Source organism: Mustelus asterias, unplaced genomic scaffold (genome assembly GCF_964213995.1).
Source record: "Mustelus asterias unplaced genomic scaffold, sMusAst1.hap1.1 HAP1_SCAFFOLD_1997, whole genome shotgun sequence".
In the NCBI taxonomy this organism is placed as follows: domain Eukaryota; kingdom Metazoa; phylum Chordata; class Chondrichthyes; order Carcharhiniformes; family Triakidae; genus Mustelus; species Mustelus asterias.
This window is the reverse complement of record NW_027591942.1, coordinates 1-13,860: the sequence shown is the minus strand read 5'-3', so window position 1 is coordinate 13,860 and position 13,860 is coordinate 1.

Here is a 13,860-nt window from a genome sequence, read left to right as displayed (position 1 = left end):
TTGTTGGATGGGAGGATTAATCTATTTAGACAGGTGAAGGAGAATCCCAAAGTCTGGAATTATGGAGGTGAATTAAAAGGGTGAATGTTGTATATATTTCATGTTTAGCTCTATAATGATAGCGTATTCTTAATCTTGAACAATAGATGTTACTGCTGAGGTTGGACATTGTTGTCTTCAACCCTCCCCACGCTCACGTGTCTGGGTAGCTCTTGCCCACCTGCTTGCCATGTTTATGTGGTATACTTGGGTTTCCGTGTACCAGCTCAGCACACATGCCACGTTGGATCTGAAAGATTCAATGTTTTGTAAATCAGTGGCTATGGAAGCAAGCTGTGCTGAATTCTAGTATCCATGTCTAATGCAGGAGATGCTAACACACTGGATGTCTGCTGCCAGCCTAATGCCAATGCCATCACCATCATGACCCTTGACTTGTTCATCCTGATACAGACTGTACACCCAACCAGATCGGGGTTGGGACAGGGGCTGAGGTTGGGAGGGCATTGATTTAGATTGCTTTTCCTTTACAGTTTAAGTCAGACATTTCTAAACACTGGTATTGATACCTCTCCAACTCCTTCATCTTCAGAATACCAACCCCGCAGGCTCCACAAAGCTGTGTCCTCCATATAATTTTCTTTGGGTGGCAAAGGGTAGAGTAGGCCTGAGCCCTCTTGGGACACTTTCTCTTGCTGTTCCAGTTCCATTGATGGTGGTTAGCTGCACAGTGCAGGATGCATTTGCTTTGAAGCAAACAAGCTGTGTACATCCGAGATCACCACACCATTAGTCACTGTGCATGACATTTCTATTTTGGAGGAGCACTAACCCACAGCTGGTGACTGCATTCTCAGTGTTATAAGCAAGTTGAGTATTCTAACAGGGTACAGCTGACGGGTCCGCAATGGGGAACACAGTGGGTGGGGCAGTGAAGATGGGGGGTGCTCTCATGCAGTCCTGAAATGTTTGAACATGGACTAGACACTTGGAGATTGCAGGGTTGGTAGAATAATTTCTTCAAGTGTTGGTCAAGGTTTCCTGTAGCCCGCACTGATTGGGCTGTTGAGACATGGTGACAAAGATCTCCATGGTGCTTTATTTAAACCAAAAACAAATGGAAGGCCCTCCTCCCCCATACCCACACCCCACTGCTGTGCAGGTGGAAACAAAAATGGCATCTGCTCGTCGGGAGACGGCAATATCCAAAAGTCAGCACATATGTCACACCTATTTATACATCGCACCCATTTATTATGGCTGCTGTTTTGTTAAAATTAAGAGCTCACTGTTGTGTATATGTTGCACCCTCTGTTGATAAGGTTGGTGTTGTTCTACTGGTTACTGTTTACTGTCAGTGTAACATCATCCAGAACGAGCTGAATGCAGGAATATTCAATTGCTGCTATATAGAAAAACCACAAATTATGTCACATTGATGTGTTAATTAACTTGAAAGTTGCCGGTTTTACACTGGTTAGGGTGAAACCTAAGCTCTCAGGAGTTGAAAGCAACCAAGTCCTGGTCAGTGCCTCAGTGGAAGCTTGTAAAACCGAGAAAGGCATTTGCTGTAAAACCTTCAGACGCACATTGGAATGTGTGTCTTGTACCCATGTCCTGCTGCACTTTCTCCATGTTGTTGTCATTGACAATATGCCAGTTAAATCAAGGGCTTTTTCTTGCATTCTACGCATGAAAAGCCGTCATGCTGCTGAGCATTTTGGCTTTCCCCTTCCGCCACAGTACATTAAGGGTCACTTTTCTCTCCAATGCCCTTGGCTCCCTCTACATTCTAAATGCATTTCTCCCAATGCACTGCAAATGCTCAGCCAGGACTCATTTGGAGAAGTTTGATGTCTAACGCGTGGCACTAGTGACAGGGATCCGTCGGCATTGCTAGTGAAGTTGGTTGCAACCTCACAACTTTCTCCGGCTTTCATTTGCATCCAAACTTTTCTCCGTGGGTGTAAATTATTCCAGAGAGGTGAGCTGGCCTGTGGAGTATTAATGATACAGCTGGGCTGATATACCAGATGCGGGTTCCAAGTGTGGAGCCTTGGCCAAATGCGCGTATCCTGACTTCCTGATAGTGCTACCACTGGGCAAGGCTCTTCACCAGAACATGCATTCATAAACACTTATATCGGCCATCCTGTGACCCGGTGAATAATGGGGCCACCTGGAGACATATTGAGGGTTAGAAGCCAGAATGTCCCAAAAGGATAGAAAGATAGTGGAAATCTGAAAATCTCTTCTCCCAGTTGAGACTAGGTCGATTGAAAAAATTTAAAACGGCGACTGATAGATTTTTGTTCAGGAATAGTATTAAGAATTGCAGAATCAAGAATGTAGATGACATTAAGATGCAGATCAGCCAAGCTCTGATTTAATTTTGTGAATTTAATGACCTACTCTGTTCCTGTGTTCAAAAAGATTTCTCCTTTTGGTCACCATCTAGTGATATCTGCGGGAATGTGTGTGTGAATGGTAAGCTGAAAACAGGGAGTAGGCTTGGTCACAATGTCTGTAGTCAAATATTCTACTAGAGTCAACATGGTTACTTGAGAAGAGATGCCAGAAGCTGACCAGTGTTGATGGCACTAGGTGAGAGTCAATGGCTGAATTCTCCGAACTCATACATCCTGCCACTGCTACCAGTGTGAACAGAGAATTTGGCACTTAGCCAAAACTTCATTCAGTGCAGCGGGACTGGAGAATCCCAGCCACGGGTGAAGTTGGAAAATTCCGGCCAATGACTTAAGGTGATGGGGAATAGACTTGTGTAGATGAGATTCTGTATGAGGTCAAATTATTGAGGGGAAATGATCTAGAATGTCAATAGAACATCAAAGTATCTGGAGCAGCACATTCAATCTGTTAATAATTATCCTATTATATAGGAATACACACGAGAGCAAATAGCAAGTGTGCTACAAAATGCGCAGATCTTTCTATTTGTCCTACAGAACATTATTTCCCCCTCCAACCTCACCTTGACTGTTTCCAATTCGCAGTCATCAGGATAGAATTGATGGATGTGCTTTAAGTAGAAGGACCTGTGTTCTGAAGAATTGACTTTTGCACACAAAGCTGATTCCACAGATCTGAAACATTGGAAGCGGAGCAGTACAGGTCTATTGGTCAACTAAACAGTGGCAACCTAACAAAGAAACCCTACAGCTGAACCTATTCCTTAGAGATGGCATTTGATAGTTATTTAATTTTCAATACCCTCGAAACCACACACCGTCCCGACTTGGAATTATATTGCCATTCTTTCATTGTCACTGGATCAAAATCCTGGAATCCCCTTCCTAATAGCACAGTGGGTGTACGTACACCACATGGACTGCAGCAGTTAAAGAAGGTGGCTCACCACCACCTTCTCAAGGGCATTTAAGGAGGACAACAAACACTGGCTTTGTCTGCGATGCCTACATCCCATGAAAAAATAATGAAAAAATAAAGCACAGGTATCAAATAAATAACACCTGAACCCTGGACTTTAACTGTCTTCCATTGCCTTTCCTTGAATTAAGGAGAACTGAAATCCTGAACCGATTTAAGAGATTAATATTTTATAAGGTGTAGTCTCAATTAATACCAACATTGAAAAAGCACTGTGCTAGTCCCATTTGTCTAGGTTGATAATAAAATGGTGTTGAACACTAGGAGTAGTTGGAGCAGATTAGACAACACAACTTGCCAGAGCAGAAATGACAATGTCAGTGCAATTCCACTTTTCAAGGCTTTTTGAGTTCCAGGGCAGATATAACCTTGGCCAGCCAGCCAATGGTGTACGTCTGGCGACAGAATGGGATGAGATATATGGTCAGAAAGGATCTTGCAAAACTTATTCCATCACAGTAGAGCTAAAAGCCATGGGTGTGCCTTAGGCCAACCAACCTACAGAGCATGCCCATATCAGGAATGTTGGAAGGGTGCAAGGGAGAGGCATTATTAATAAAGGTGATTTGAGCAAAACATTTTCATTTCTGCTCTGCATGACCAAAAGCTGCCCATGTTCCTTCACCAGATAAAAAGCCCAGTGCATCCTGGAACATAGCCTTGATGCTCAATTCCGATGTAGTTCTTTTCCATCATTTTGTTGCTTCAACAAATATATCACTAAATACTATAAAACAATTTGAAAATGCTATTCACATGGTTTACTCACCAACAATGGCATTCAGCAAAGGCTGGATTCCTTTCCTTCAGTTGACTGTCAGATATTTAATGAGCAGAACATGCCACAAGGAATTGAGAATTTTTAGGTAAAAGAAAAAAGCTGTTCATCCCAACAACCCATCCTTTCCTCATAGATTAATCCAACTTTCCCTTATCCCTCGATATGACCTACTCATGTTCTTGCCTTATCCGTCAGTCCAACCTACGCACTTTTTCATCTTTTCCCTCAGCTCCACTGAGTCACCTTTTCCTTATTTTCATAAATGCCACCTACCTACATTATCATTACATACCTTCATCTTTTCACCAGAAACACACCTAATTACCTCTTGATCTCACTCCTACTGTCAGCACCAATGCCAACCCCTGGACACTTATTGTACAATTCAATTATTTTTTGAGCAAAAAGGTTCCCCTGGACTCGCTTGCAATCTCTTTATGTTTTACTTTCCCTCTCCTGGGATTTGAGCACTTCACCGGGCTGCACAATTTGCCTCAATCAAGTAGGTTCTTGACCACAACAGTGTTGCTGGAGACAGATCTCTGCAGGAAGATTGAGTAGGGTCAAATGCAGGTTCAAAGAATTCAGTCACATTTTTGGTTTTGGACTGAAAAGGCAAAGTTCTTGGTGATTTCAGCTGGAGAAGGGAGCCTTGAGTTGACGGGAAAAATCTGACCACCTCGTTTTTTTACTCAGATCACACTTTGCTGATCTGTGAAATGCCACTGTCACCCAATGTGTGACAGCAGTGAACTGAAATGGTTGTTTGTGGCGGTTGACGGCCTGAATATAAGTGATAAATCACATGATATACCTTGATTGCTGTTGATTATTTTGTTAATCTGCAACTGTTGAGCCGTGGCTGAGACTTCGTGAGATCTCTCAACCCAGGTGATTTCCTATTATTCTCAGTGAGAGAGACAGTGGGTTGACATTTGTTTGGGTGGGTGTGTAATGTTGGGGAGAAAGGGGCAGGGCTGTGGTGTACCACTTTTTCCATCTGATGTATTGAAGTCAGTAGAACTGAATATCAAGTGAGGTTTATAAGCAACAGTGGAAACAAAACAGCTTGCTTTACAAAGATTTCCTGCCTGCTCACAAACAAAACTTTACCCCAGTGAATCACAGCAGTATGCTGCACAAATGAACTTGTCCTTTCATCCAAGGAACACAAAAGTGTTTTCCCAAATTTATCAGGCTGGTTTGTTAAAATGATATCAATTGGCCTCACTGTTAAATCCATAAGAGATCAGTACATCATAGACCCTTGCAAACTCTCACCCCAGGATGCTTGAGTCAAACAGGCAACTTCTGCATCAAATTTCAATTGGGATTGACTTTCGGCCCTGTCCACTCATTAGCGAACAATTGGAAGAATATGTTTTCTACACCTGTGCTTCTATTGTCAGTTAGTTGATGCCTGTTCTTTCCACAAAGCTCCAGCTTTGTACATTTTGAAAAATGCATCTGAAGTTGTATATACTCAATGGCTGTGACCATTGTATATTATAAGTACACGCTGTCTCAGATGGTCAGTAGTCTCTTGAAGTGTAAACCATGGGTGTTGGAATTAGAGTCTTCAGATGTTTGTGAACCCTTTAACGCATTGTCAATAAAGAAATAAACGTGGTAATTATGCAGTTCTGGACAAGCAAGCATCAGGATTATGCGTCTTATTGTGTTGCACACACACACAAGCCACACAAATGACAGAGAAGCAACATACACATAACAGCAAAACATCTATATCTATGATCTATTTATCTATCCATCAATACACTTTTGAGATAAACACAGTCTTGAGCTGAAGCATGACATTTAGAAGAAGTAGTATCTGTCCTGTGACCTCAATGGTTTCCAAGTGGTTACAATTAATTGAATTTGTCTATTTAGAGCAATGGTCTTAAAGATGCTATACCTGTCCTTGGAGTATTTGATGGGGACAGTGTAGAGGGATCTTTACTCTGTTTCTAATCCCGTGCTGTACCTGCCCTGGGAGTGTTTGATGGAGACAGTGTAAAGGGAGCTTTACTCTGTATCTAACCCCGTGTTGTACCCGTCCTGAGCGTTTTTGATGGAGATAGTCTATTTTCTCAGCTTGATGGACACAAATTCTGTAAAATATTGATGATTAACCTGTGTCTCAGACATTGGATTTTGGAAACCTTTGTCCCAGTTGCTGTGTTGATATTTCTTCCCTGTTATGGTTTAAAAAGGCACAAATCAGGTTAGAAGTTCAATATTGCTGTCAAACTGCTTACCCAAGCAATATCATAGGAGAGATTTGCTATTACAATAGTGAGATGGGAGGAAATTTGAATTCTTAAAAATTGGAAGTAATTGAATAATTGAAGAGGAACTGAAAATAGCAGGATTATTTAAATATTTTCCAGAAATGTTCACTTGGAGGGGAGAATTAATTGGTACAGCCATACCCTGGAAGAATTTGAAATCGGTTTGGAATGGATAGATGACATAGGCATGAAGACTAATTTCTCAGGGCATATATCCTTGTCCATAGTCATGAAGGAATCATCAGGCACTGCAGGGTTATAACTAATTGTAGTAACAGGTATCAAATAGAGAGGGGACAGAAATTCAGGGAAATAGGACTTAATCCTGCGCCATAATTGTGCAGTCCAGTTTTTTTTCAGGCTGGACTGTGATGCTGTCAAATAATGTTGAACAAAAGCTTCATTAAGAATGCCCAAAATAAAGTGAGAACTATGAATTTCCTATTATTGTTTGGGAAATATGCAGGGAGTGACTAGGTACCAGAAATGGTCAAAATGGAGGGGAGTGACTGCAGGTCCTTTAATTTTCCTCCTTTAAGGTGGTGTGTTGCTTTGGGATTGTTTAGAAGGTAATAGCATTCCTAACGTGCAGAATTCACCCCCACCCCCCACCCACCTCCCCGCAATGTGTTATGGTGCATGGTCCTAAATATTTATTATTTTGACTTTTCCTGTATTTTTGTTCTTGTCCTCCCACTCTTCTGCAATTCAAATTTGTTTTAAATATGATTAGAAGTTATTTTGGGAGCCCAAATGTATTAGGATGGGCAGTTCATGAGACTGTGCCATTATGCCGCCCATACATTTGGCAATGGTTAACACTGCTGCCTCAAAGTGCCAGGGACCCAGGTTCAATTCCAGCCTTGGGTGACTGTGTCTGTGGAATTTGCATGTTCTCACCCTGTCTGCATGGGTTTCCTCCGGGTGCTCCACACAGTCCAAGTCCAAAGGGTAGTGATTGGCCATGCTAAATTGCCCCATAGTATCCAAAGATGTGCAAGTTAGATGTATTAGCCATGGTAAATGCAAGGGGTTACGGGGATAGAATGGTGGGGTGGGCCTGGATAAGATGTTCTTTCAGAGAGTTGGTGCAGACTTGATGGGCTGAATGGCTGAATGCAATGTAGGAATTCTATGTACCTTCTCTATTCATGCTGGACTCCACTTGGCGCCCATTCCCCAATCTACAAATCTTGGTGATGGTTGGGGTGACTGTAGCAAGGTGCAGGGCTGACCATCTGATAGGACTTAGGCAGCCCAAAGAAACAATCATTTCTGTGCAATCAGTAATGTGCTTCTGGCAGATCTGGGGGTTCAATTCTAGAAGAATGGAATTGAAAAGCTGAGAGGTTATTTTAAATTTATATAGAACCTTGGTTAGATCATACTTGAAGTACCTGACCATTTCTGGTCTCCACCTCATATCATGGATATAGAGACAGTAGAGAAATGGGCAAAACATTTGCCAGAATGATAGGAGATGTTATACCTGTCCTGAAAGATTGAACAGGCTGGGTCATATTTCTGTGTAAAATTAAAGACTGAAGAGTGACCTGATGCAGGTCGGTTTGATAAGGTAAACACCAGGAAAATGTTTCCAGTTGCAAGGAATCCAAAACTAGGGGCCATAAATATAAGGTAATCACCAATAAACCCAATAGGAAATGAATGAGAGTTGTCTCTAACCAGAGATTGGTTAAAACGTGGAACTCACTACCACAAAGAGTAGCTGAAACAACTTGGCATTGATACATTTAAGGAGAAGCTAGATAAACAGTGAAAATTGAAATGTTCTGAGTTTGGGAGGGTAGGATGAGGTTGGAGTGCAGAAATGACCAGTTAGGCTGAATGCCCTCTTTCTGTGATGTACATTCTCTTAAGATTCTGGTCACTAAGGCAATGCAGCTGATAATGTTGTGGTGCATTACTGCAATTTTGTGTATAAGCCATGACCCAAATGAATTGACACAACTGATAGGATTGTTTTTTTGGGACATGAGGGGCTTGGGATGAGGGCCCTGACTGGCTGTGTGGTGCCTCTCCCTCATATGCTCCGTTTCTCCTATAGATGCCAACAAATTAATGAAATCTTGGAAATTTGAAGAACCCCAACATCTTAATGCAGATCCTTCTGTCCTTTGTAACAACAATGTAACTGAATGTTAGTGGAAAGCATGTTAATGTGTCTATTTTCTGATGAAGAGGCCACCTCAGTGGACATTTCCTTAGCTACTAGATATGTTGTGTGATTATGTGAAAGAGGCTAAAGGTATTTTCTAATAGTATTCATGCACACACTATAAAGGGCAGCCAGCCATCATATTTCATTTGAAACTGTTGAATACAGGCTACAGTTATATTTATTCACACCTTTGTAGCAGGCCCCTGCGCAATCACAATCAAGTTCACCTTCTCTGCTACCTTCTTGAGTTAAGTTTATTTATTAGTCACAAGTAAGGCTTACATTAACACTGCGATGAAGTTACTGTGAAATTCCCCTAGTCGCCACATTCCGGTGCCTGTTCGGGTCAATGTATCTAACCAGCACGTCTTTCAGTCTGGGAGGAAACCGGAGCACCCGGAGGAATCCCACACAGACACGGGGAGAACATGCAAACTCCACACACAGCAACCCAAGCTAGGAATCGAACCCGGGTCCCTGGAGCTGTGAGGCAGCAGTGCTAACCACTGTGCCACCATGCCTGGACAGCAGACTTTGGAAAATGATGTTCATCTGCTCCAAACAAGGTAAACTCTCATTTCTTTCTGTCAAAGGATTAGCCCATGGCTGCTTCCTAGACCCAAAACCTCCCCTCCGCCATTTGTCCCAATTTAGGGACTGGAATTCCTGAAGCTACACTAGGAAGTTCTGAGGAACAAAGGCACCTTGGTGTGTTTGTCCATAGATCTCTGAAGACAGAAGGACACGTAGTGAAAAAGACATATGGGATACTTGACTTTATCAATTGAAGCGTTGATTACAAAAGCAGGGAGGTCATGTTGGAGTTGTATAGAACTCTGGTGAGGCCACAGCTGGAATACAGTGCAGTTCTGGTTGCCACATTATAGGAAGGGTGTGATTGTGTTGGAGGGGGTGCAGAGGAGATTCACCAGGATGCTTCCTGGGATGCAACATTTAAGTTATGAAGAGAGATTGGGGAGACTTGGGTTGTTTTCGTTGGAGCAGAGAAGACTGAGGGGCAACCTGAATGAGGTGTACAAGACTATGAGGAACATGAACAGGATGGATAGGGAGCAGCTGTTCTCCTTCAGTCATAAGGGGATACAGGTTCAAGGTGAGGGGCAGGAGGTTTAGGGGAGATGTGAGGAAAACCTTTTTACCCAGAGGGTGGTGATGGTTTAGTATGCGTTGCCTGGGAGGGTGGTAGAGGCAGGTTGCCTCCTCCTTTAACAAGTACCTGGATGAGAACTTGGCACACCATAACATTCAGGGCTATAGGCTAAGTACTGATAAATGGGATTAGGTGGGAGGTCAGGTGTTTCTCATGTGTTGGTGCAGACTCGAAGGGCCTCTTCTGCACTGTGATTCTGTGAAGTGTATTTCAGTTTACCAAGTGGTGTCTCACAGTGATGAATGCCAGCCTGGTGGAGAGTGAAGTTTGACTAAGGGAGAAGTTCAATAGAATGTCCCATGGGTCAGTGCCAGTTTGGGGTTGGGACATAGCAGAACACTACAGAGGTTAGTGTCAGGTTGTGTGTGTGTGTTGGGGCGGGTGGGGGAATGTCTAATAGAGTATCACAGTGGTCAATGTCAGGATGATGGAAGTCCAGCATGGCACAAGTATGCACTGGGATCCTGCTCTTTCTTACATAATGACCAGGATAAAATCAATTCTAACTTTGTTATTGGCAATTTTGAAAAAAAAAACAATTTGCACGATTGTGTTAGGAATTTTCATAATGATTCTGATCAATTCCATAGTTGATTAAATAAACACAATTAAAATTCAATTCTGACTGTTGTATAAGTTGAAGAAAATGAACAGCAAAAGGGAATTTTTGAAGGGGTAAAATTTGCATTGAGAAACATTGAAACAGACCTGTTACACTCATTCTTGAAGCAATGTGGCTAATTGGCACATGCACAGCATCCTGAATGTAGCTATCACCAGTGGGGTCCAAGAGGTGGAGATGAGCACAATATATACAGGACAATGTACACAGTGACTCACTGTACAATATATACACACCCCCCAGTGAGTTTCCATACTATATATGAGAGAAAAACTAACATTCGCTTGGACAAATGTGAATTAATTAAGGAAATCCAGCAAAATATGTCTAAAGAACTTGATTGATTTTTTTTAATGAGTTAAGAGAGTGTTGATGAGCATAGTGCATTTAATGTGATGGGCAAGGACTTCCAATAGGTATCTGAATATGTGCCATATAACAATATTATCAGCAGGGTTAAAACATGTAGTGGACAGTTTTAGCTTGGATACAAAGTTGACTGCCGTGAAACAGAGAGTAATTCTGTTTTTCAGACTGAAGGAAGATATATAGTGAGGTTCCTCGGGGATCTGTATGAGGACCATTGCTTTTCTTGATATATAATAGTGGGTGTGCAGGGGCACAAGTTGCAGATGACAGATTAAATTTCAGCTGCCAGGTGTCCACCAGCCTGTCTATGGCCTCACTGCCCTCCTTACAGTTCACAACCTGTTTAGGTGTGTATACATACATATTTCTGCATAAATTTGAACCAATTAAGTACCATGCATGCATCTAAATATATGTTGGTTTTATGCTGACAACCAATGCAATTACCCAGAAACACATCTAACAGATGCCACACAACTGCACAATCCAACTTGGTGTAACAAGACGTCAATTGCATTCAGAACACACTATACACATGCACAGCAATTCAGAATTGCTGAGAGATTCAGAATACTAAGGACTGAAAACTCCCCAACAGCCAAACAGGTAAAAACATTCCTGACCTACTTCGATCAGAAAGGCCCCAGATTCAGTCTGGCTGCTTGGCTGACTTTGCTTCTTGCATACATTGATTAACCACAAAAATAACTCCTCTACCAGATCGTAGAGGGTGAATTGGAATTTCTGAACATATCTAAACCCACAGAATTAACCAAAATGTGAGGAATTTACTTGTTGATTGTAACATAGAACAGTACAGCACAGAACAGGCCCTTCGGCCCACGATGTTGTGCCGAGCTTTATCTGAAACCAAGATCAAGCTATCCCACTCCCTATCATTCTGGTGTGCTCCATGTGCCTATCCAATAACCGCTTAAATGTTCCTAAAGTGTCTGACTCCACTATCACTGCAGGCAGTCCATTCCACACCCCAACCACTCTCTGCGTAAAGAACCTACCTCTGATATCCTTCCTGTATCACCCACCACGAACCCTATAGTTATGCCCCCTTGTAATAGCTCCATCCACCCGAGGAAATAGTCTTTGAACATTCACTCTATCTATCCCCTTCATCATTTTATAAACCTCTATTAAGTCTCCCCTCAGCCTCCTCCGCTCCAGAGAGAACAGCCCTAGCTCCCTCAACCTTTCCTCATAAGACCTACCCTCCAAACCAGGCAGCATCCTGGTAAATCTCCTCTGCACTCTTTCCAGCGCTTCCACATCCTTCTTATAGTGAGGTGACCAGAACTGCACACAATATTCCAAATGTGGTCTCACCAAGGTCCTGTACAGTTGCAGCATAACCCCACGGCTCTTAAACCCCTGTTAATAAACGCTATGATGTGGAGATGCCGGCGTTGGACTGGGGTAAACACAGTAAGAAGTTTAACAACACCAGGTTAAAGTCCAACAGGTTTATTTGGTAGCAAAAGCCACACAAGCTTTCGAGGCTCTGAGCCCCTTCTTCAGGTGAGTGGGAATTCTGTTCACAAACAGAACTTATAAGACACAGACTCAATTTACATGAATAATGGTTGGAATGCGAATACTTCGTATAAGTATTCGCATTCCAACCATTATTCATGTAAATTGAGTCTGTGTCTTATAAGTTCTGTTTGTGAACAGAATTCCCACTCACCTGAAGAAGGGGCTCAGAGCCTCGAAAGCTTGTGTGGCTTTTGCTACCAAATAAACCTGTTGGACTTTAACCTGGTGTTGTTAAACTTCTTACTGAATAAACGCTAACACACTATAGGCCTTCTTCACAGCTCTATCCACTTGAGTGGCAACCTTTAGAGATCTGTGGATATGAACCCCAAGATCTCTCTGTTCCTCCACAGTCTTCAGAACCCTACCTTTGACCCTGTAATCCACATTTAAATTAGTCCTACCAAAATGAATCACCTCACATTTATCAGGGTTAAACTCCATTTGCCATTTTTCAGCCCAGCTTTGCATCCTATCTATCTATGTCTCTGCAGCCTACAACAGCCCTCCACCTCATCCACTACTCCACCAATCTGGTAACGCCGACTATATTTACAATTTTTCCTCCAGCATTTTTCTTCAACTACTTTTCCTCCCATGTGTAGTATGATTTAAAAACCAAAAATTATTTTCCCATCACCACACCCCCACAAATCAAATTATATTAATTAATTGAGATGGACCCTTTTTTTTAAAGTTTTCTTGTTAAAGGAGTGATAAACAAATTTCAATTAAACACATTTGGTATTTAAACATTCTGAATGTATGTGTAAATGCCTTGTCCGTGAATAATTATATACTATTAGTTTTATACTAACAAAATAAGATGTAAAAGTAAAGCTCCTGTTTGCATATAAAATTTGGAAGGATGAACTGTGAGGAGGATAGTGATGGACTTCCAAGAGGACATAGAACCCCAGGGCAGCACGGTAGCACAGTGGTTAGCACTGCTGCTTCACAGCTCCAGGGTCCCGGGTTCGATTCCCGGCTCGGGTCACTGTCTGTGTGGAGTTTGCACATTCTCCTCGTGTCTGCGTGGGTTTCCTCCGGGTGCTCCGGTTTCCTCCCACAGTCCAAAGATGTGCGGGTTAGGTTGATTGGCCAGGTTAAAAATTGCCTCTTAGTCCTGGGATGTGTAGGTTAGAGGGATTAGCGGGTAAATATGTGGGGGTAGGGCCTGGGTGGGATTGTGGTCGGTGCAGACTCGATGGGCCGAATGGCCTCCTTCTGCACTGTAGGGTTTCTATGATTCTATGGTTTGAGAAGATAGTGAAATGCGCCGATTAAATTTAATGGGTGGGATTTTCTGGCCATTCCAACTGGCAGGATCGTCTGGCCCTGCCAACAGCGACCCGCACCACGGGTTCTCTGGTGGGGGAGGATGCAAACAATGGTAAACCCCATTGACAGCGGCAGGACTGGAAGATCCTGCTGCTGGTCAATATTGGGTGGGCTGTTCTGCCCATTTTGCAAAACATGTCG